The 22,146-nt window shown below is 41.6% G+C and overlaps 1 protein-coding gene across 2 annotated transcripts in view; it reads right to left on the bottom strand.

Annotated features, from left to right (window-relative positions):
• The window catches only part of EPB41L2 (erythrocyte membrane protein band 4.1 like 2), a 216,598-nt gene extending 197,626 nt beyond the window's left edge, over positions 1–18,972 (bottom strand). For both annotated transcript variants that reach the window (XM_080806711.1, XM_080806712.1), the window contains exon 1: positions 18,878–18,972. The gene's annotated coding sequence lies outside the window, so the exon portion shown is untranslated. The remainder of the gene's footprint in view (positions 1–18,877) is intronic.
• Positions 18,973–22,146: the final 3,174 nt, after the last annotated feature.

The following is a 22,146-nucleotide window of genomic DNA, read 5'->3' as shown; positions in this document are numbered from 1 at the left end:
AGGGTCATGGTCTCTGGGTCCTGGGATCCAGCCCCACATCAGACTCTCTGCTCAGTAGCGTAACTGTTTCCCCCTTTTTCTCTCTGCCTGCCTCTCTGCCTACTTGAGATCCCTCTCACTCTGTCAAATAAATAAATAAAATCTTTTAAAAATAAAATTAAATAAATAAATAAATAAATAAAACCATCCAGCAAGGTACAGGGTAGGGAGACAGGCATTTGGCAGCATGCAGATGACATAAAATTGACCATGTGTTAATAATTAGCTAGAAGATGGGTTCATGAAGATTCATTACTCCATGTTTTATAGGTTCCATTATAAAAAGTTAAAAAAAAAAAAAGAAAGCTGGCAATGAAGCCTTGTCAAAGCACCTTCACCTAATCACAGAATCGTCTTCATCCACGACCTAACATAATAAATACCAACTAAAGTAAAATAAATTCTAACAAAAAATTTACCAACACTGACAAGAGAAAGAAAAAGGTTTTAAGGCCTATGCCACAAGGTTCACCACAAATGAAAAAAGGGAAGAGCCTGGTGAATACAGTGTGGACCCATACCCAACTTTTACAAAGTGTACTAAACGGGGCAGGGGGTGGAAACTAGGTGGGGGTATATGGATATACATTGCACTATCTTCTCTATTTGTACATCTGAAGTTTTTCATGATAAAAAGTGATCACCAAAGAACACATTTACTTGATTTGCCACATATATTGGTTGTGCTTTCTAACTTTGTGTCTTCCCACTTTTATTCTTTTACTTGCAACCCCAGCAGGGTTGGGGGTGGGGGGCCTAGTCACCAACAATACTTGCTTACTGGGTGGGAAATTTAACTAGCAAAACTGAAATGTTTCCATATTGTGCTAGAAAAATCAAGACTGATTTTACTGTAAAATGTCTCACTTTTAACTGAAAACCTGGTTTGTGGTCTGTAGAAATTACTAAGGCATCTGCTTTCTCCCTTTCTTTTTTGGAAAGGAAGCTGGACTAGAAACTCTTGTGTAATTTGTATTTGAATGTGGTGTTTGCAGTGGATTATTATCTTCCCAAATTTCTAAGTGGTTCCATCTGTTTTTATGGGAAATTTGGCTCAGGATGATTTGAGAAAATGAAGAACTAAGTAAGAAATCCAATCGCCTTTACAATTAGTCTTGGTATATTCTTTGAGTGGTTTTAAGAAATAACAGAACCAAAACATATTCATAGCAAAAACAAAAACAAAAATTTTTAACTGAAACTGAAGCTGATAAAAAGCATCTACGTAACAATCAACTTACAAAACAGAAGAACAGGTTAAAACTATGCCATAGGATAAAATCAGCAAAATAAAATTTATAGGAATGATATAGGACAAACATTCCAAGTTCTTCAAAAAAATAAACTACAAGGACATAAAAAAGAGAAAAAGAGACACAACCTGTAAAGAGAATCCCTATTCCACAATGTATGCACCTAATTTGGATCTTATTTCAAACAAAAAACTGAAAGAAAACAAAAACAAATTGGAAATCTGAACAAAATGAATATTTGATGATATTAAAAATTAACCATTAATTTGTTTAGGTATAATAATGATATTGTATGGCTTAGTTGGTTAAGTGTCTGCCTTCGGCTCAGGTCATGATCCCAGGGTGCTGGGATCAAGCCCTGCATCAGGCTCTGCTCTGAGGGGAGCCTGCTTCACCCTCTCCCTCTGCCTGCCACTCCCCATACTTGTGCTCTCTCTCTCTGTGTCAAATAAATAAATAAATATTTTTTAAAAAGGAAAAAGAAATATATATCAAGGGTCACCTGGCTGGCTCAGTTATAGCAGCATGCGACTCTTGACCTCAGGGTCAAGAGTTTGAGCCCCATGTTGGGTATAGAGATTACTTAAATAATTTTTTTTTTAAAAAAAAGAAAGATATTTTAAAATATATGTAGATGGAACAAAAAGATGCCTAGGATTTGCTTCAAAATAATCCTGTTGCGGGTGAAGTGAACAGGGATATAGATAAAGCAAGGTTAGCCGCTGGTTGATCGCTGTTAAAGCTGGGGGATGAGGATGCACCGGGTGGGGAGACCCAAGATACTATTCAATTTCCTTGGTATATATTTAAAACTCTCCAAATAAAGCTGTTTCATTTAAAAAAAGGAAATAACAAAGATAGCCTATGTATCTTTTAACTTTTTAAAAAATTTTAATATCTAAAAAAGAACAGTGAGACATTTTTTATCTAAAGTAGAATATTAACAAATAAATTTAGAATTAGTATTTCTCATCTTGAAATAACACTGACTGCCTTACAAAAATTAACAAGGCAAGAAACAAAAAATGTTGAAGAGGATGTGGAGAAAGGGGAACCCTCCTATACTACTGGTGGGAATGTAAGTTGGTGCAGCCACTTTGGAAAACAGTGTGGAGATTCCTCAAAAAATTAAAAACAGAGCTACCCTATAACCCGGCAATTGCACTACTGGGTATTTACCCCAAAGATACAGATGTAGTGAAAAGAAGGGCCATCTGTACCCCCATGTTCATAGCAGCAATGTCCACAGTTGCCAAACTGTGGAAAGAGCTGAGATGCCCTTCAACAGATGAATGGATAAAGAAGATGTGGTCCATATATACAATGGAATATTACTCAGCCATCAGAAAGGATGAATACCCAACTTTTGTATTAACATGGACGGGACTGGAAGAGATTATGCTGAGTGAAATAAGTCAAGCAGAGAGAGTCAATTATATGGTTTCAATTACTTGTGAAGCATAAGGAATAACACGGAAGACATTGGGAGATGGAGAAGAGAAGTGAATTGGGGGAAATCGGAGGGGGAGACAAACCATGAGAGACTGTGGACTCTGAGAAATGGAGGGTTTTAGAGGGGAGGGAGAGGGGGATGGGTTAGCCTGGTGGTGGGTATTAAGGAGGGCCCGTATTTCACAGAGCACTGGGTATTATACGTAATCAATGAATCTTGGAACACTACATCAAAAACTAATGACGTACTATATGGTGACCAACATAACACAATAAAAAAAAATTAATCGCCTTATTAAAATTTGAGCAAGTCACAAAATGAGAATCATAAAATCTTAAGACTTGGTAGCCTCAAAGTCCCACCTCCCGCCCAGTGAATTGTCCTCCCACCTCCCAACAGGCAATTACCAGTATCCGGCAGAGGTCCCTCAAACCCTGGGAAAGTCACTTCCTCCCAAGACAGCCCACTCCAGTCTCCTGCTCCAACTGTCAAAAAGCTCCTCTTATACCAAAAAGGAAACTTTCCTTCCCCAGATCTGTTTTACCCATGAAAAAAAGGGTTATTCAAACACAGATCACAGTCCATTCATGAGTTGTAAAATCAAGTTAGTAAACAGTTGACTGGTATTATTATTATTATTATTATTTACTATTACACAGAAAATTTCAGAGTGAACTGCACATAGTAAAGCTAAGAACTACTTTATGAAGCTTGTTTCTGTTCTTCCCATACACAGACACACACACAGACTTCCATACTGATAAGGGGCCAAGATATAAAATCTATGCCTTATGCTGCGTTTTGTCCAAAAAAAAAAAAAAAAGTCAGAAACCCAAACTCAATGGGCACCTGGGTGGCTCAGTCCATTGAGTGTCCAATTCTTGGTTTCACCTTGATCTCAGGGTCCTGGGATCAAGCCCCAAGTAGGGCTCTGTGCTCAGCAGGCAGTCTGCTTGAGATTCTGTCTCTTCTCCCTTTTCCTCTGCCCTTCCCCCTGCTTGTCCTCTCTCTCTCTCTCTCTCTCCAATAAATTAATTAATTTTAAAAAGCAAGCAAGCAAGCAAGCCAGCAAGCCAGTGCTCAAAAGGTAGCCCTCAAAACACCACAACAAGTTGCTTGCCCCTTCAATCATCTCAACAGCTAGTTCCTCCTGTTGCTATGGTTTCTCCTAACCTCAACATCCCAGGCACCCTTCAGGGACAATGCTTCGGTTTGTCTAATCTTTCACTCGTTTTTATCGAACATAGTATCATGTACTATGTAGCACATACGCCATAGCCCTTAAAATGCAGTACCTAAAAACCAACAAAATATTCCAAGCCAAAACAGAATCATCAGTTACAGCCCACATTCCACCCTAAATATTTCACATATTCGTTTAAAAACTTCCTTTAAGATACTGGTAGAGACTCCTCGAAGTGAAGAAGACTTCGCCTAGAAAAACAGTTAACAGATTATGATAGCAGGTGAAGTCTTGGGTGACACAAAATGAGTCAGGAGTCAAAGGCTGAGGACAGAATCCCAGGAAACAGGGAAAAGCTGAAGAGACCGAGAGAGGAAAAGAAGTCTTCAAAGACCAGAAGTAGAACAAAGCACTGCAAATGTCAAAAGAGAACTTCAAAGACAATGCTATGTCAAAATGTCACAAATAATACAGGGGAAAAAAGCACTCAACAGATTTGACCACAGGGCCATCTATTCCCCGGATTAGAGTGATGGCAGCGCACTGTTGAGACCACAAGTCAACATGTTTTGTTCTGAGGAATACAAAGGTATCTACTATGTTTTAATAGATCTTCACGTTGAAAAGAAGGCCAACATAGCACTGTCTTAAAACTCTTTCAAGGGGCTGATAATCAAGCAGACTTAACATTCATTTCCCAAAAAATTCATCTTATTTAGTTCAACCAATTCTGTAGCTAACGAGACAATCTGTATACGGCTTATTAGATTTCCCTACAAACATCCATGACATCTATAAATCTGATCAGCAGTCCTTGACTGTCATCATAAAAATCACTGGCAAAAAAAAAAAATTTAGATAGGAGATAACCAAGATTAAAATTTCAGTAATAATCACTGCCACAGACTTCCCACAACTGAACAGCATTTTCCCAAAATTGCTATGAAGATACCATGAAGGGCATCTGGGTGGCTCAGTCGGTTAGGTGTCTGCCTTCGGCTCAGGTTGTGATCTCAGGGTCCTGGGATTGAGCCCCACATGGGGCTCCATGCTCAATGAGGAGATCTGTTTCTCCCTCTCCCTCTGCCCCTCCTCCTCCATTCATGTTCTCCTCTCTCTTCTCTCAATTAAATAAATAAAATATTTTTTAAAAAGATACCATCAAAGCTTTATCAAGTATTTTGCCAAAATCCTATGTCTATGTTTTTCCTCTAAGGAAGGGCACTCTGTGGACTTTCTCCACAGAGATGAATGAATGAACCACAGACATTTTTAGGACATAATTCAGGGCACCTGAACCATTTAAGAGAAAGACACAAAAAGCAACATCACTTCCCCAATGTCACACTTAGTAACTGAATGAACTGGGACTTGAGGCTAGAACAATTTTCCTTCTACCCTCTGCTCCTTCCAGGAAAAGGGGGGAGAAAAAGAAGTATCAGGTACCTGGTTTGTTAAAATTCCAGTTACTAAAGACCCAGGACAAACTCCCACAAAGTCTTTTCTTTCTGGACAGATCAATGACAGCTGAAGCTCCAATACACCTGACACTTCAAGGTACTCAAGCGAAGGCAAAAATTTTGATCGTTCAATGGTACTTTGAACTACTGACTTCAGTCACTCCCCTGTGACCTGTCAACATTCCAGATGGATTCAACATTCCATTTAAAAAAACAGTTGGGGGGAAAGTAAGAAAAACATCAGCAGTTACCACCTTGCTAGGATCTGTATGCTTCCACCTGTCCCCATTTCTCCTTCATAACTATAGCCAGTAAAGAGTAGAATCTCATTGACTGCTTTCCAGTTTCTGAAGGAAAACTACCCGCAGTGATCAAATTAAAATTATACACTAATGCAATAGTGTGGTATTGGCCATGGTTCAAAATAGTTACCACCGGGGAGGAAAATGCAAGTAGGAATAGGGTACAAAGAAGGAATTTATATGTATTTCAGGGATAATATAGGACAGCAGTTATGACTGCAGGCTCTGGAACCAGACCACCCAGGTTCAAATCCCTGCTCTGCCCTTAATTAGCTGAGTGACCCTGAGCAAGTTATGTAACCTTATGGTGCCTCCATTTTCTTACAGGTAAACCTAGATCAAGAAGACCTAGGATTCAACAAGGATTCAACAAAAACACTAAGCAAAAGCACTCCTAAAACAGTATCTGACAGGGTACCTGGGTGGCTCAGTGGGTTAAGCCTCTGCCTTCGGCTCAGGTCATGATCTCAGGGTCCTGGGATCGAGTCCCGCATCGGGCTCTCTGCTCTGCAGGGAGCCTGCTTCTCCGTCTCTCTCTCTGCCTGCCTCTCTGCCTACTTGTGATCTCTCTCTGTCAAATAAATAAATAAAATCTTTAAAAAAAAAAAAAAACCGTATCTGACACATATTAAGTATTTAAGAAATGTTATCAATATTTTCTCATTTAACATGTAGTATCTTTACAAAGAAAATAATTAAACAATACATTAAAATATATTTCAATCAAGTACATTTTAAAATAATTCAGCATGTAATGACTTTACAAAGAAAACATACTAAACTGTATTTTACTTAAAAGTAAAATATTAGGGCCGCCTACCTGGCTCAGTCGGTTAAGTGTCTGACTCTCAATTTCAGCTCAGGTCATGACCTCAGGGTAGTGAAATCTAGCCACACACTGGGCTCCGAGCTGGGCGTGGAGCCTGCTTAAGATTCTCTCTCTCCCTCTGCTCCTCCCCACTCACACACACTCTCTATCTAAAAAATAAATTTAAATAAATAAATAAATAAATGTAAAAATTAAAATATACAATAAGCTACTTCTCACATAAAAATCCTGCCTTTATTAATTAGGAAACGCATTTCAGCTACTAAGTGATTGTCAGCTTCAGCTATAGTGCCAACCTTTTGATTTACAGATAGGATTTATGAACTAATATATGATCCACATTTGAAACATGCACTTTCCCCTCTCCACTGCCAGACCATATACATGGCAGGTCGATCTGATTTCACAATAACTGTGTAGTCCCATTAAAATTCAGTCAGCTGAAAAAAAAATGTTTCACTTGGTCTTTTTCCAACATATTGCCAACTCAACCAGGCTAAGCAAAAGAAGAATGAAAAAGAGAGACAGAGGGAGCATGGGAGGGAGGAAAGGAGAAAAAAGGAAAATCTAAAATCATTCAAGTCTGGTGTAAATATAGGAACCATTGGGAGAAAAATGTATATAGAACAGCAACACTACCTTGAGAAGATACTAGAATTTGAAGATCAGCACTGATTTGGGTTAGAAAGTATTGGGGATTTTTAGCTGTAGCTAAAGCATTTCCTATGTCCACAATTCTACATTTAGATGAAACTGCTTTCACTGATTGAAATAAGTGTCAGTTATTTATTCCAAAAACATGACAACTGACCATGTCACAAAGGAACTAATTTCTCTAATTCTACAAAAGCAGTAATGAACTTGAACTTCATTTTGGGAGACTAAAAAGCATGTGCCAAGAAGATGGGGCAGGAGGAAATATCTAACCTATCTACCAATGAAATTAGGTGATGTCTACAATTTGCTTCGAAATAATCCCAGGAAGAGGGGAGTATTGGGAGTGGAAAGGAAACTATAGATGAGACACGACTGGCTATGGTCTGGCAATTATCAAAGCTGGGTGAGGGTCCGTGGGGGTCACTGTGCTAGTGTTCTCTCTATTTCTGAATATATCTAAAACTCTCCATAATAAAAAAGTTTAAAAAGAAAGACACTCTTCTGTAACTAAACAATGGGACATTCCTTCTGCAAAAAGCCGTTTCAATAAATAACCAGATACTGTAAAAAAACACGGACTTTAAAAAAAATCCACCAACCAAAAAAAGGTCCTGAAAATAGTGCCACATTATCCTTCACTGCTATCATGTGTGGTGCGCAGAGCAAGTAACACACAGATCACAGGTCTATCAAATGTTCGAAAACCTACCCCCATGTCTTCCATTCAAGCTTGCAGCACTGGGGACAAAAGTGAACCGGCCTCAATGAGGAGACAAGCTTGAGCCACATCTGTACCACACATGCTGCCCACATCTACGGCTCTTCATTGCAGAGCTGCAAAAGTTAAGAATATCTTCCCCATACCTTTATTTTTCTGTTGTGGGTGGGGGAAGGGGGAGGAACAAATGTAATCATATCCCCATATGTGTGTAATTTAAAACAGACAATCTTGGCATTAAGGAAATTAAGACACAGGCCTTACTGATGTTGATTTTAATGGCTAAGATCCAAAAACAGTTCTGGTTACAAGCTCGTGGATAAACTCTTTGATTCCTTTGTCAGTAGACAGACCAAACTCATTTCTTGACACTTTAACCTTTCCCATACAAAATTTGTATTCATTTTATTAAGAAAAATGAGTTTTTCTTTTTCTCCTTAGGAGAAGTGGATTAAAGAAAATTTTTCAAGTGAGGTGCTCATTTAGCAGCTTTTCTACCAGAGTCCAAAAGCAATTAGAGAGCATACTGGGGAAAAGTGAAAAATTATCATAGTTTAAGTGGGCTCCCCAAATGAAGGGTGAATATGCACCATTGTCTAGCATATGACCCTGCCACATTTGCTTTTCAAATCCTAGTGAAGGCATTTGGCACCATTTTCTAATAATCTCCTAGGACTTCTACTTCCTTGTTTTTTTCAACAGTATCTCAAAATGTTGACACATCTATTGAACTATTTTTGGAAGACCTAGCTCTGTCTACCTTCAGGGTTCAAAATACAAATAGATGAGAGCTACAGGACAGACCTCTAGCTACAAAACTTGGCAGGTTTCCTGAGTTCTCCAAGAAAAATTCAATTGGCAACTCCATTACCAGCAGAAGAGTGCAGAGCAGAAGGAACAACTCAGGACACAAGGAGGCTTTGGGTGTGCCTGAAGCTCCATTAAGAAACTGAATGATTCTGGGTAAGTTTAACCTCTTCCTGACTCACTTTTCTTCTCTGTGGGACACAGGGTATGAAATTGTTTTAAGAATCAAGTGAGAGGGGCGCCTGGGTGGCTCAGTGGGTTAAAGCCTCTGCCTTCGGCTCAGGTCATGATCCCAGGGTCCTGGGATCAAGGCCCACATCGGGCTCTCTGCTCCGTGGAGAGCCTGCTTTCTCCTCTCTCTGCCTGCCTCTCTGCCTACTTATGATCTCTGTCTGTCAAATAAATAAATAAACTTTAAAAAAAAAAAAAGAGAGAGAGAGAATCAAGTGAGAATGGGGTGCCTGGGTGGCTCAGTGGGTTAAGCCTCTGCCTTCGGCTCAGGTCACAGTCTCAAGGTCCCGGGATCGAGTCCCACACTGGGCTCTCTGCTCAGCAGGGAGCCTGCCTCCCCCTCCCCCTCTGCCAGCCTCTCTCTCTCTCTCTCTCTCTGTCAAATAAATAAATAAAATCTTAGGAAAAAAAAAGAATCAATTGAGAAAATGTTCCAATGATTTACTTTAAAAAGGAAAAAAAAAACCTTACAAATTAAAACAGAATTTAAAAAAAGAAAGAAAGAAAAGAAAACCATTAGAAGTCTATGCCTCAATCACCACATACAGTTTTATGCTGTTATCTGTTAGGAGAAAGAAAAAAAAACCTATCAATGACCTTGATGAAGAAAACGATATTTTGAACACACCCAATGTTTCTCAAACTTCACTCACATACCAACTTTATAGTTTTTGCCAAATCCAAACACTTAAAGACAAAGATACTTATCTTTAAATCAAGTTCCTTAAAAAATACCTACTTTATTTTACCCTTATGCTAAGTTAATATCAATGAAATCATAGGTTTGAAGCACTTGTCTGTTTTTCTGATGTACGCTGATGCATATATTTAACCATTAAAAGAAAAAGATTCATCTGTGTACTTAACTCATTTTAACATACAAATACACTTTGAGGAAATACTATCCTGATCTACTGTCTGCAGCACCTTCTACATTAAGGAAGAGAGTACCTGAATTTATAAATCTGTGTAACCCACCAAACAACTGAACCTCCACTAACCACACGCACATATGAGTCTTCGGGTCTTCCGGGCTTCCTCACACTGTACAGCCACTACCTTATTCAGAACTCCGTTTCTGTTACCCCAAAGTCCATACACAAAAACCCCTCATAATGTGTATCTTCACATGAGTATAATTCCCACCCCCTACTCATGCCCTAGTAGTGAAATTTTTCCCCTGAAAGTATTTACCGGAATCCGTAGGAGTGCAAGTTTCCTCTATTCACTGAATCCATATTCAAAGAATATTTAAATACGTGTATGCAAACCACATATCAGTCTAAAGATAAAGGTATTCAGAACACTCTGAAATCAGGTTGCCATTCCTTTTTTTTTTTCCCCCAAAGATTTTATTTATTTGAGAGAGAGAGAGAGCACAAGCAGGGGGAAGCTGCAGAGGGAGAGGGAGAATGTGGAGCTTGTTGAGCCCAAGGCAGATGCTTAACTGACTGAGCCACCAAGGTATCCCAAGGTTGCCATTTCTGAAACATATCCATCACACTTTTTACTGTGTATTTTTTTTAAGATTTTATTTTATTTATTTGAGACAGAGAGGGAGCGAGAAAGAGCATAAGCAGTGGGGAGGAGCAGAGGGAGATGGAGAAGGAGCCTCCCCACTGAGCAAGGATCCCAAAGTGGGGCTCGATCCCAGGACCCTGAGATCATGACCAGAGCTGAAGGCAGATGCTTAACCAACTGAGCCACTCAGGCACCCCTACTGTGTATTTTTAAATCTAATTCAAGTACAAACTATAAGATTTATAAGCATTTGTACTGAACTAATTCTTGACTTTATCACAAAGAAAAAAAATACATTTGCTGAAGTCTTCCTAGGAAGTACCTTCTTGTTCAAAAACTTATCAGTCGTCCACTCCCATCCACCCCAGATGTTGACTCAATCATCTGACTCTCTCTTTCTGTTCATATATGTATGAATATATACATATATATAATCTGAAGTTCAACTGACTAACAGGCATGATAAAAAGGACAATTTTATAATGGCTGCAGTCCTTACCAAACTGTGAGTACCACAGTTATCTTGGGAATTTTATTTTTATCAATTTAAAACCCTAAATCAGTGGATTGAACATGAGTTAATTTCTACTCCCTCCCAAAACCACACTAAAATGACAGCAAGGAAATTTTTTTTAAAGAAGGGGAGGGACCAAAAAAAGGGAAGGGATGGGCCAGCAGATGAGATATATCAACAGAATTCGAGAAGATGGAAAACAGATGTACAAAGTAACTGACTTAGCAAAGCAGAGGAAGCCAAAGCTGAATCCATGTTCTGGTGGAGGCCTACAAGAAGCAATCTGAGTGCTGGGAGAGGCCCTGGGAGCCTAGGAAGTAGAGGTTCCAGAAGCCACTGAGGGCTAAGGTGAAAAATGGAGCTGAAAACAGCAGGTGAAATGCTGAAACCCCTCCTCCTTTCTCCTTCTCTCTTCCCGCCTTTGCAGCCAAAAGACAAGAAGTACACTCTCTGGAGCAATTGAAGGAAGTCTCCCGACTTAGGAACTCTAGACCAAGAGAGCAGATGTGAGGGACACACAGAAAACAAGGAGGCCTGATGACTCCGTCAACACATATTCACAAAGTGCAAACAGACAAAATATTCGCCTTCTTGCAGTTTACACTCAGATGATAATAATACATGCTACAGAAAAAAGAAAGAAAAAGAGATTTAAGGCATACTAGGGTAAGTATGGGAATGGAGTTGTGGTTTCAAACAAATGAGCACAGAATGCAAAGATCTGAGGGAGTTAAGGGAGTAAGTAATGCAGGTATCTGAGGGAAGAGCATTCCAGAGGGAAACAAGTGCAAAGGACCATCAAATAGGGTTAGACTGGAGATACTACACACAGGGAAAAAAAAAAAAAAAGAACATTACCAAAAAAATTCAGTGACCAAGGAGCAGCTTGGAAAATAGGGGAAAAAAATTCAGTAGGGAGTTTAGAAGAAAACACTGAAGAAAGCCAACAGCCAAGCAAAAAGACAAAGAGATGGTATAAGACAGAAACAAAAAACAAAAAAACACACTAATAAAATTGGAAAGTCAATCTAGAAAATCCAACATTCAAATAACAGAAGATTCTGAAAGATCAAACAGAGGGAGAAATTATCATAGAGGAACATTTCTAAAAGACAAGAGTTTCCAACCTGAAAGAGTCCACTGAGTGCCCAGCACAATGAGTAAAAAAACCTCCCACACCCAAAGCACACCATCATGCGATTTCAGAACACCAAGTTCAAAGAGAAAATCCTAAAAATGTCTAAAGAGAACAAACCAGCCACACATACAGAAGCAGAAATTAGAATTGCATCACTCCCTCTCAACAGCACTAGTATGCCAGAATTCACAGGAATAATGCCTGAAAAAGTCAAAGGTTAAGTAATCACTAACCTAGAATTCTATACCCAGCCAAACTATAAAAGCATTCACCTTAAGAGTATAAACAGGAGGGGTGCCTGGGTGGCTCAGTGGGTTAAAGCCTCTGCTTTCAGCTCAGGTCATGATCCCAGGGTCCTGGGATCGAGCCCCATGTCGGGCTCTCTGCTCAGCAGGGAGCCTGCTTCCTTCTCTCTCTCTGCCTGCCTCTCTGCCTAATTGTGATCTCCGTCTGTCAAATAAATAAATAACATCTTAAAAAAAAAAATCTAAAAAAAAAAGAGTACAAACAGGAATTTTAGAGGCACCTGGCTGGCTCAGTTGGTAGAGCAAGCGACTCTTGATTTCAGGGTTGTGAGTTCAACCTCCACAGTAGTCAAGGAACCTGCTTTTTTAAAAAAAAAGGCATCTTAAGAGTGGAAAAAAGCTACTTCAAGACATGCAAGGTTTCAAAAAATTCACCTTCCACTTGCTTTTTCTTGGAACCTACTGGAGGATATAGTCAAATAAAGAGAGTTAGAACCCAGTTAGAACCCAGTAGCATGGGAGCCCAGGAAGAAAGGCAAAGGGAATTCCCAGAATACAGCTGCACAGTAGTTCCAGAAATAAATCAATCCAGTAAGATGGAGGTTTCTAATCTCAAAAATAAGAACTGAACTAAAACAGCAGTTTTTGATCTTGTTTCCCAAAATGCTTTCAAAACCTGCTCCCAAAAATCTCTCTCTGATACTCAGACACACATACACACACACATACACACACACATGTACACACATACACATATACACACACACTTTAGTAAGGTCTCAGACAGTTCGTAAACCACACTGGGCAATACCCTCCCCACTAACACACTCCACATCAAGCATGATGAAACTAAATAATCTCAATGCTCCTTTCCGGTCCTCTGGGTGAATGAATCTAAGTTGTAGCCTGTCTGGGCAAAAAGAAAAAGAACATAAGAATTATGGCAAAATGTAAATTACATTTTAATTTAATGTCTTTAAGATAGTGGGATGTGTATTTATATGGGTAAAATACATAGGAAACTCAAAAATATGATTAAACTCCACACTGTTGTTATCATGATGCTGGTTCTACCTCAACAGATCTAGAAACCTGAATTCAGGACTTAGAAAAGATGATTAGAGAGAAGATAATCAGAACTATATGAAAAGTTTCCAAAACCCTTGGGGCACCTGGGTGGCTCAGTTGGTTAAGCGTCCAACTCTTGGTTTCAGCTCAAGTCATGATCACAGAGTCATGAAATTGAGCTCCCCCATCAGGCTCCAAGCTTAGTGTGGAGTCTGCTGGAGATTCTCTCCTCCCTCTGCCTTTCCCCCTGCTCATGCTCTCTCTTCCTCTCAAAATAAATAAACAAAATCTTTAAAAAAAAAATCACAGTTATCTTGGAATAAGACAATCAGAAGGTAACATGTCTTTATGTATTTGAAAATCTTTTTCAAAGAGATTGATAGTGAAGCCATAGAAAGAGCAAAGCAAGGGGAAACTGGCTTGTCAGTTAGAAAATAAAAGCTTTAGTTCAGATACAATGTCTTTAAGATAGTGGGATGTGTATTCATATGGGTAGAATACATAGGAAACTACATGATCTAGACAATAAGGTGTCTACAGATGAACAGACAAATCACTTTGGAGCCCTTTCCATGTGCCCTCCAGTTCTGGTTAAGAACTAGGAAGACCGAAAACCATCCCCACGACACTCAAGTTAGTTACATATGTAAAATGTTAACTTGGCTACCTAAAACAAAACCTTACTGATGATACAACTCGGAGCGAATAAAAAGATAATTCTTACTCCTCACATATATTCCATATTACTATAAAGAGTATTTAAGAGGCAATCTACATGCATCTAGACCTTTATGGCTCTAATATGCTTAAGTGAAAAAATACTAATATGCAAAGCAATATCTGTGAAATGAAAACATATTTCCATTTTATAAGTAATTGAGATTATGATATTAGCCCAATTTCTATCTACAGGAAAAAAAATCCAGAACCAGTATAAAATGTAGTATTGTTCCTATTAACAGGTAAGTGACGTTGCTTTAAAAATGAGAAAACTGAGAGGCACCTGGGCGGCTCAGTCAAACGGCTGCCTTAGGCTCAGGTCAGCGAACCCTGTGAGCTTCTCCCTCTCCCTCAGCCCCTCTACCCCACTCATCCTTTCATTCTCTCTCTCTCTCCCCCTCCCTCTCTTTGTCAATAAATAAATAAATAAAATCTTTTTTAAAAAATGAGAAAACCACTGAAATTCTCTTAAAATAAATACTATCTCAAAGACTGGGTTTTGAGAGAAGTTAAATATAATCTATCCTAGACATGAGAAACACACATTGAAGAAACCCACACAGATCTCAATTCAACCACAAAGCGAGGGGAAACAATATCCACTAGCCAGAAAAGTAAATCCCCTGTATGAAATATTGCCTACATGACATTTCTACATGAAATAGTACCAGGTTCTACATCAACTCCAACTTTCAAAGAATCTTCATTAAAAGCACTTCCAAAATATTCTACAAAGGTTCAATGAATAGATCTGTCATATTGAGCACAATGCTATAGATACTTCACATAACAAATATATATACATGTACATAAATATATTCCCTCTCTCATACAAAATGCACACCTATACACACTTTACAGAAAAGCTTTAAAAAGCACTGGTTATCACTATCAGTTATTCCTAGCTATTAGAGAGGAATCCTCTCTTTCCTTTTTGGCTTAGCTCTAACTTACACAAAACTATAGTATTTACACTTGGAGGCCATTCCCCTATAGCTAATGATACCAGCCACAACTCCATTTGAGATTTTAGTTTGGGGCACTGCCCAGATGAATGATAGATATCTTATGAATACTGAGTTGCTAGTTTGTGCCAAAACATGGCATTCCCAAAGGATGCTCTGTCTGGAATCTGTGGGTGATTCATATACAAATCTTCTATTAACTCAGGCCTCCCAAAGATTCTGGAAATGTCTGTGTGTTGGGGGAAGAGGACAAGGGCTGAGACTGGATTTGCTGACTCCTAAAGGTCCAGCCCTGAGATTCCAAGATTCTATAAAAGGGCAGTAAATTAGGGTTTGGCTAGTATTTGCTAGACTACTGAAGCCAGCATAAACATTTACTTACAGCTTTTAAATCTGTAAGGGTACCCAGTGGTTAGGTACAGTAATTCTGAATCTGAAAAAGCAAACAAGGCCACTGGAAATGTTTCTAAATAAAGGTGGGGTGGGGGAGATAGGCACATTTCCTTTGTTTTCTTCAAGTAAAAACAGATTTTAGAAATACAAAATTTGACTCTCAGCAGTATCAATCCCTATAAACTACTATAGTGTCTTATAAAAATATTAGCAAGGCATACTTTTCCAAAAAGGCAATACATGGTTTTCAAAAAGACTACTTCGGTTAAAAAACAAGGACAAAGGCCCATACTTTCCTGAGGAAACAGAAAGAAAGTGAAATCTTTAAAAATATTTAGCATTCTCCTATACAAAATATAAACCCCACATTCCCAAATAAAATGGCAAAGATAAAAACTCTTGTAGTTCTCTAGCCACAGTAATATGAGAGTGGTGATTCAGAGCAAAACCTGAGGTTAAACATAACTATACAATATTACTAATTACAGAGTAATTTTACCAATAAATATTTTGGTTGAGGACTGCTTTGTCATCTTTGCAAGTATTTTTAGTTGAAAGCAAATGGTTGGGTAGTACACATGGACATGGTTATGATTTGTAAAAATCTATTTTTACAATCTGGTGACTGGATAGGTCTTTTAAACTTGATTCTTTAGAACTGGTAATTTGGAAAGGGTAAACCACAGGAACGTTACGTTAAGAGGCAAAGTACCTAACAAGCTCACCAATTCAGATCAGCACAAAGCTAAACTGGAAAGCGCCGAGTGAAACTGGAAAGCATCAAGCGCTCACAAATCTAATAATGATGGGCCCAGAGAGTCACTACTGCCTGTATGTATGTTAACTGTACGAAAAGCTACCTCTCCAAATACAGTAAGAGCTCTCTGAATGTCTTTGTTTTACATTTGCAGTTATTTTTTTGGTGGGCCTCCCTTCAGATTCATCCCCTAAATCTGCAAATTTGCTTCTATTTGGAATTAAATTTCTGATTTTAACGTACATCCCCAGTTGCATACATGCCCAATTTAATAATACATACCCAGTTGAAAATATTCCATAACACCTTATATTTTTTTACAGAAGTTAGTATAACTTCACTAAAATTTTAACTTTGTTAAATGATCACTTTTAATCATTTTAAGCAATCCCCATCCAATTCAGATACCAAGAATCTGAAGCTGGGGGCTGAAGTTACCCACCCATTTTCTCTGGAAGGTCTTTGCACACAGTACTCTAACTACTTGGACTGGAGGTAAAAGATTAAAGAACTGTTATGACTAGGTCTTTCTTAAAGAAGGGTGTTTTAAAGGGAAAGAAACTGTCCCTCCCGATACTCTAAATGAGCAAGTCTCTTGTTCTCAGCAGTCCTTCTGCACACAAGACCACTACTGACTTCAGTGGGAATTCTGCCCAAGAAGTGAGGAAGACAGGATAGGATTAAATGAGCCCTAAATCCACGCCATTGTTCCAAGTCATTACCACTTGTACAGTTCTCCAATAACCTCCAGAGGAGATATCCGCGGTTTGATGGTGGTTCCCAAACTGATCACTCCCGCTCTAACAGGTGACACAGCCTAGCTCTTTAAAAATTGTGTCAGCCTGATGGATGGTAGTCGGTTGGCCCTTATCATAATCCAAGATTGCGTTGCAAGCCCCATTGGTGACTGCAACAGCAATCCAGTGGATTTCTCACAGCAATGAGGCTGCAAACGGAAACTCAACAGCAGTAAGTGCTATTGGTGTCCCAGTAAAACCTATCCAAAGCCTGAGAATCCTACATCCCAGATCCTGTGGCCAAGAAATTGACTCAGTTTCCCTCAAGTGTTAAACCCAAACTGAAATGTGATAGGAAGCTAAACTAAACTGCTAATTCTCCCACCGTATTATAGATAGAGAATATAGAAATAATGCATTCCGGTGAGAAGAAAAAAAAAAGGGGGGGGGGAGTGAAGAATATGGAGGAATAAAGAAAAAAACTGTAAGAATCATTAAAAAAAAATAATAATAACGCTTACATAACAGCAAGAAGAATAAGACTCCTGGCACGATACCCCAAAGACAACATTTTGGAGGCAAGAAGTTCAGGAAACTGAGGAAAAGATGTGATTCAAAGCAACAACAAATATATATATGTATGTGTGTGTGTGTGTGTGTATATATATATATATATATATATATATATATATATAAAATCTCCCCACAACTCTAGGTTCCACCTTCCCTCCCTCTTAAAAACGGCTGCAGCGGTTATCCTGATGGAGAATTCAATTTAAAGCACCCTAAATTAGTAGGAAGGGCCCCTCAAGAGACCCTCCCCGAAAAAAACAGACAGTAGGCGAGAGCTCTTCTAATCTCACCAAAAAACCCTGACCTCCGAGGAGATGAGCGATTTTGGGAAGTGCGAGGACCGACGTCGCCCCCGCGGACAACCCGACTGCTTGGGGGGAGGGGGGGCAGCGTCTAGTTGGGTCCGTTCTCCTCCTTGTCTCTCCCCCACCCCCACCTAAAACTGTTCACCTAAAACTGTTCCCGACCCTCTGCCCCCAGCCCCAGCGGAGGCAAAGGAGCCATCAGTGCAGAGATGGCCTGAGTGTCGGAGTTGGAGGGACCAGAGCGCAAAAGTGCATCGCTCCCCGCAGCGGCCCGGGCAGCAGACGTCCTCTGGGACGACGACGGGGGCGCGCGCGGACGGACGCCGGGCGGGACGGCTCCGCGCGGCGCGTGGGGTCGGCGCGCCCCCCTCGCCCAGCGCCCTGCAGAGCCCACGCGCGCCGCCGGCCCTGGGAAGCGCGGCGTCCTCGCCCGCATTTCCTCTCCCCAAACCATCCCCCGAAGAACCCCGCCGCCGCCTCCCCGGAGCCTCGGCGTTGTGCTCCACGCTGGGATCGGCTCGCGCGCCGCGGCCCGTGCCCGGGATGGAGCCGGATTCCTCCTCCAGCCTCTCCGCGGGGCCCCGGATCCGCCACCCTGAGCCCACGGCACCTCGGCGGGGCCGGCGCCGGCGCCGTCCTCACCAAGCCCCGACCTCTCCTGGCTCGGACCAGACGTGGCCCCGAATCCCGGGAAGGGAGATGGGGGGGACCGCAGTGGAGCGGGGAAGCAGGAATCCTGCCTGGAGGAACTGGACCCGGACCTCGGGGCGGGAATGGGGTCCGGCAGAGAGGGGGAGAAGAGGAAAGAGGGAGCCGCAGAAAATCCCAAAGCCGGTCGCCCTCCCCCACGGTGGGACCGTCCCGCCACCGCTTCCTGCCAGGGATCAGCTTCCCAGCTGCAGCCAGAGGAAAAATCCCAGCTGCTCCTGCAACTCAGCAGGGACTGGACGATCGGTCCGGGCTCCCCCGTCCCGGGCCCGCCATTCCGCAGCCCCGCAAGCCTCCTTACCCGGACACTGCACCTCCAGGGGCTCGCTCGCCGCGGGGACTGGTCCCGCTCCAGCCCCAGCCGCCCGGCCGCCGCAACCGCCTCCTCCCTCCGCTGGGTTTCAAATTGAAATTCCCTGGCTGGGGCCGTCAGAGGACTCGGCGCTCCAGCCCCGCCCCCTCGCGGCGGAAGCCCCTCCTGCGCCCCCGCCGGACGCGCCCCCAGCGCGGAAACCCCCGCGGGCCGCACCACGCCCCCCCCACCAAGGCCACGCCCCCGGGGCGGGCCTTCCCGCGGGATTGGCCGCCGCGGTCGCCGGGTACCCAGAGCTGGAAAGATGCGTCTGGCGGTCAGAGCTGCCCTGGTTAATGACCGCTTATGTCAGGGCGCCAGGCTTTTTTTTTACCCGCTCATCCCACCCTTAAGTCCTTTTTGCCAACTTTTAAAAGTGATTTCTTCAAAGTGCTTTACTGACTAGTTCTTTACTGAACACCTATTCGGTAGCGGATACAAGGCTAGACCCTGGAAACAGGGAAATAGGAAAAGTGGGTCCTCCTCAGTCGAGACTGGAAGAAGTGAAGTGCTTTCACAGCGAGGGCACTGAAAAGGAACCATTTATTCTTTCTGTGGGAGGGGCTGGAGGGATTGGGGAAACCCCACAGTGGAGGGACTTGTTAGCTGAACCCAAAGTCGGAGCAGGATTTTTCCAGGCCGCGGCCTGGGAGCCTGGATTGCGTAGCTGGACAAGGCTGAAGAGGCTGCGGACCTAGGCTGAGGCACAGGCGCACACGTGCGTGCGGGTGCGCACACCACACACACACAAACACACACACACACGCACACGTGCGCGCGCCCGCGATACCTCCCGGTGCTTTGCTTGTACATAATTACACCACTTTTTCTCAGATTCTACATATTGCATCTTTCCTGAACGTTGGCATGTCAAAAGGGATGTGCAGTTCCTTGCCTTGGGCGTATGTTACCCATGCATCTCTTGTTCTTTGCTTCCTCCCTCCTTTAACCCGGGCTTTAGTGACTCTACCTCAGCCAAAGCCTTCTTTTCTTTTCTAAACATAACCTTTTCTAAAGTGAACAAGTCGAATGGAACCTCGGTTACAATACCTTCCGTGTGCATGGTGCTTTTCAGTTGACAAAGCCCCCTCACATTTTTTATCATTTGATCCTCTCAATAACTTTGTGGAAAAGGCAGGGCAAGTATCATCTCCAAAACATCGAAGAGAAAATGAAGACGGGAAGAGAAACTATTCGCTAAGGGCTCGCAAGTAAGCAATAAAAATAATAATAGGTAATAGCTATTGCATGCTTTATGCACTAGACGTTTTTCTAAGTTCCTGATGTAGGTGAACCTACTTAATCCTGCATGTGCTAAGTACCCACGTTAGATTTAATCTAAAATGGGCACTAATATGGAGGGAGAGGAAACCCGATAAGATAGCGGCTCTGATGAAAAAGAGCCAGAAATTTTATGAGATGATCCCATTAGAAACATTGAGGCAGATTTACAATGAAACTAGCAAAACTGAACCTTCAGGATCCCTCATTTTCACAGGCCTGAAAATAACTGTATATTTGTACTTTTTTTTTTTTTAAAGAGAGTCCTTGAAGTTATATAAGCTCTAGAGCGCATAAACCCCTGGTCTAGACCTGATGGAACCCTTTAAAACTGCTCATGCAAAATAATAACAAAAATATAGGCATAATTGATCAAATATAATGCCCTTATAATAGGAAATGATACCCCTCCTATGTCCTCTGCTGAAGCATGGGAAGCACTTCAGTAAACTACCTTTTAAGAGGGATTTTGAGAAACAAAATTATATCCATTGATGCATAGTCTTGATAATGTGGGAGCCAGCAAAGATTTAGGCTAAAGAGATGATCAAAGGTCATGGGAAGGTTGTTATCAAATATCTAAAGGCTATTGTGTGGAAGAATTAGACTTTGTGTTTTGGATACAGCCTTACAACATTTCAGTGGAATGGAGCAGATTCTGTGAGGACCTGGAAGGAAATAAAGGTAGAAAAATCAAATTCCGGGAGCTATAAGGAAGGGAAGAAAACAGATGGAACATGGTACAATACAGATGTCAACAAACAACAGGTGGTATTCCAGGCAAGCGGGGAGGTCTTAACAGGGAGAGAAACGAAGTTTGGACAGACAGGCAGGACAAAGTCCTAAACAGGTGTTATTCAGAGATGCAGGCAAGCAACACAGGGCAGGACCACGAGGCTGTAGTTCAAGCCAGAATATTAATCTCCAGGAAAACAAATTGATAAAAGCAAGGCTGCATTTTCCCATTACGCAGACTAGAGTAACAGGGAAGGGACTGACACAAAGAACAGCACAGGAATCCAGATACCAGACCTGAGAGTCACCACATCCAAATTTAGCATCACAGCCTCAATCTTAGACACCATCTGCAAGCAAAGCCAGTCTGGCAATATAACTAGAAGTTTACCCAGGATCTCTTTAAGCCCTTCTTTACCAACTCATTCACACAAGCATGCTCCTAAGAAATCTTGATCCCACTATACTGGTGATTCATTCTTTTATCTTTGTGCCTCTGGGTGCCAAGCCCAACCAGGTAGAAGTACTGGAACGGCTCTGAACTGAGAAGCTGCCCTTCCCTGACAGGGTCCACAGGCAGGGAGACCTGACAATGCACTCTCCTGTTCTGTCTGATGGAGGCAATCTCAGAAAGGCATGCATCCCCAGTTCCACTGCCATAAGCAGTAAAGACACCTTGTAGATGTCAATAGGAGTCACTCTATCACCTGGCCAATCCTTGGAGCTATTTCAGTTATCTGTGGCTGCATGACCCCCCAAATTAATGACAACCATTTTATTGCTGTACTTCTTTGGACATTGAAGCAGGGCTCAAAGAGACGGTTCATCTCTGCTCTGTGTAGTGTCAGTTGGGAGGATTAACTGTGGATGAAGGATCCAATGTGGCTGCACTCACATGTCTGGCAGTTGGTGCTGCCTGTCAACTGAGGAGCCTAATTTCTCCTCTACAGAAGCTGTCCTTTTACAGCTCTCTCTCCATGTGACCTTTTAGCAGGATAGGCCAGGCTTCGTTACATGGCACCTGGCTTCTGAGAGGATAAAAACAAAAGCTTACAAGGTCTTTAAGACCTAGGCCCAGAAGCAACGTCTATGCTGCATTCTTTTGGTCAAAGCAAGTCAGAGAGCCAGCCTGAATTCAAAGAGAGGTATCATAGACTTCACCACTTGATAGTGGAATGTGTGTACAGGGATGAGAAGCCTTA

The sequence above is a fragment of the Martes martes genome, assembly GCF_963455335.1.
Source record: "Martes martes genome assembly, chromosome: 6".
In the NCBI taxonomy this organism is placed as follows: Eukaryota; Metazoa; Chordata; class Mammalia; order Carnivora; family Mustelidae; genus Martes; species Martes martes.
This window is presented reverse-complemented; position numbering and strand designations above follow the sequence as displayed.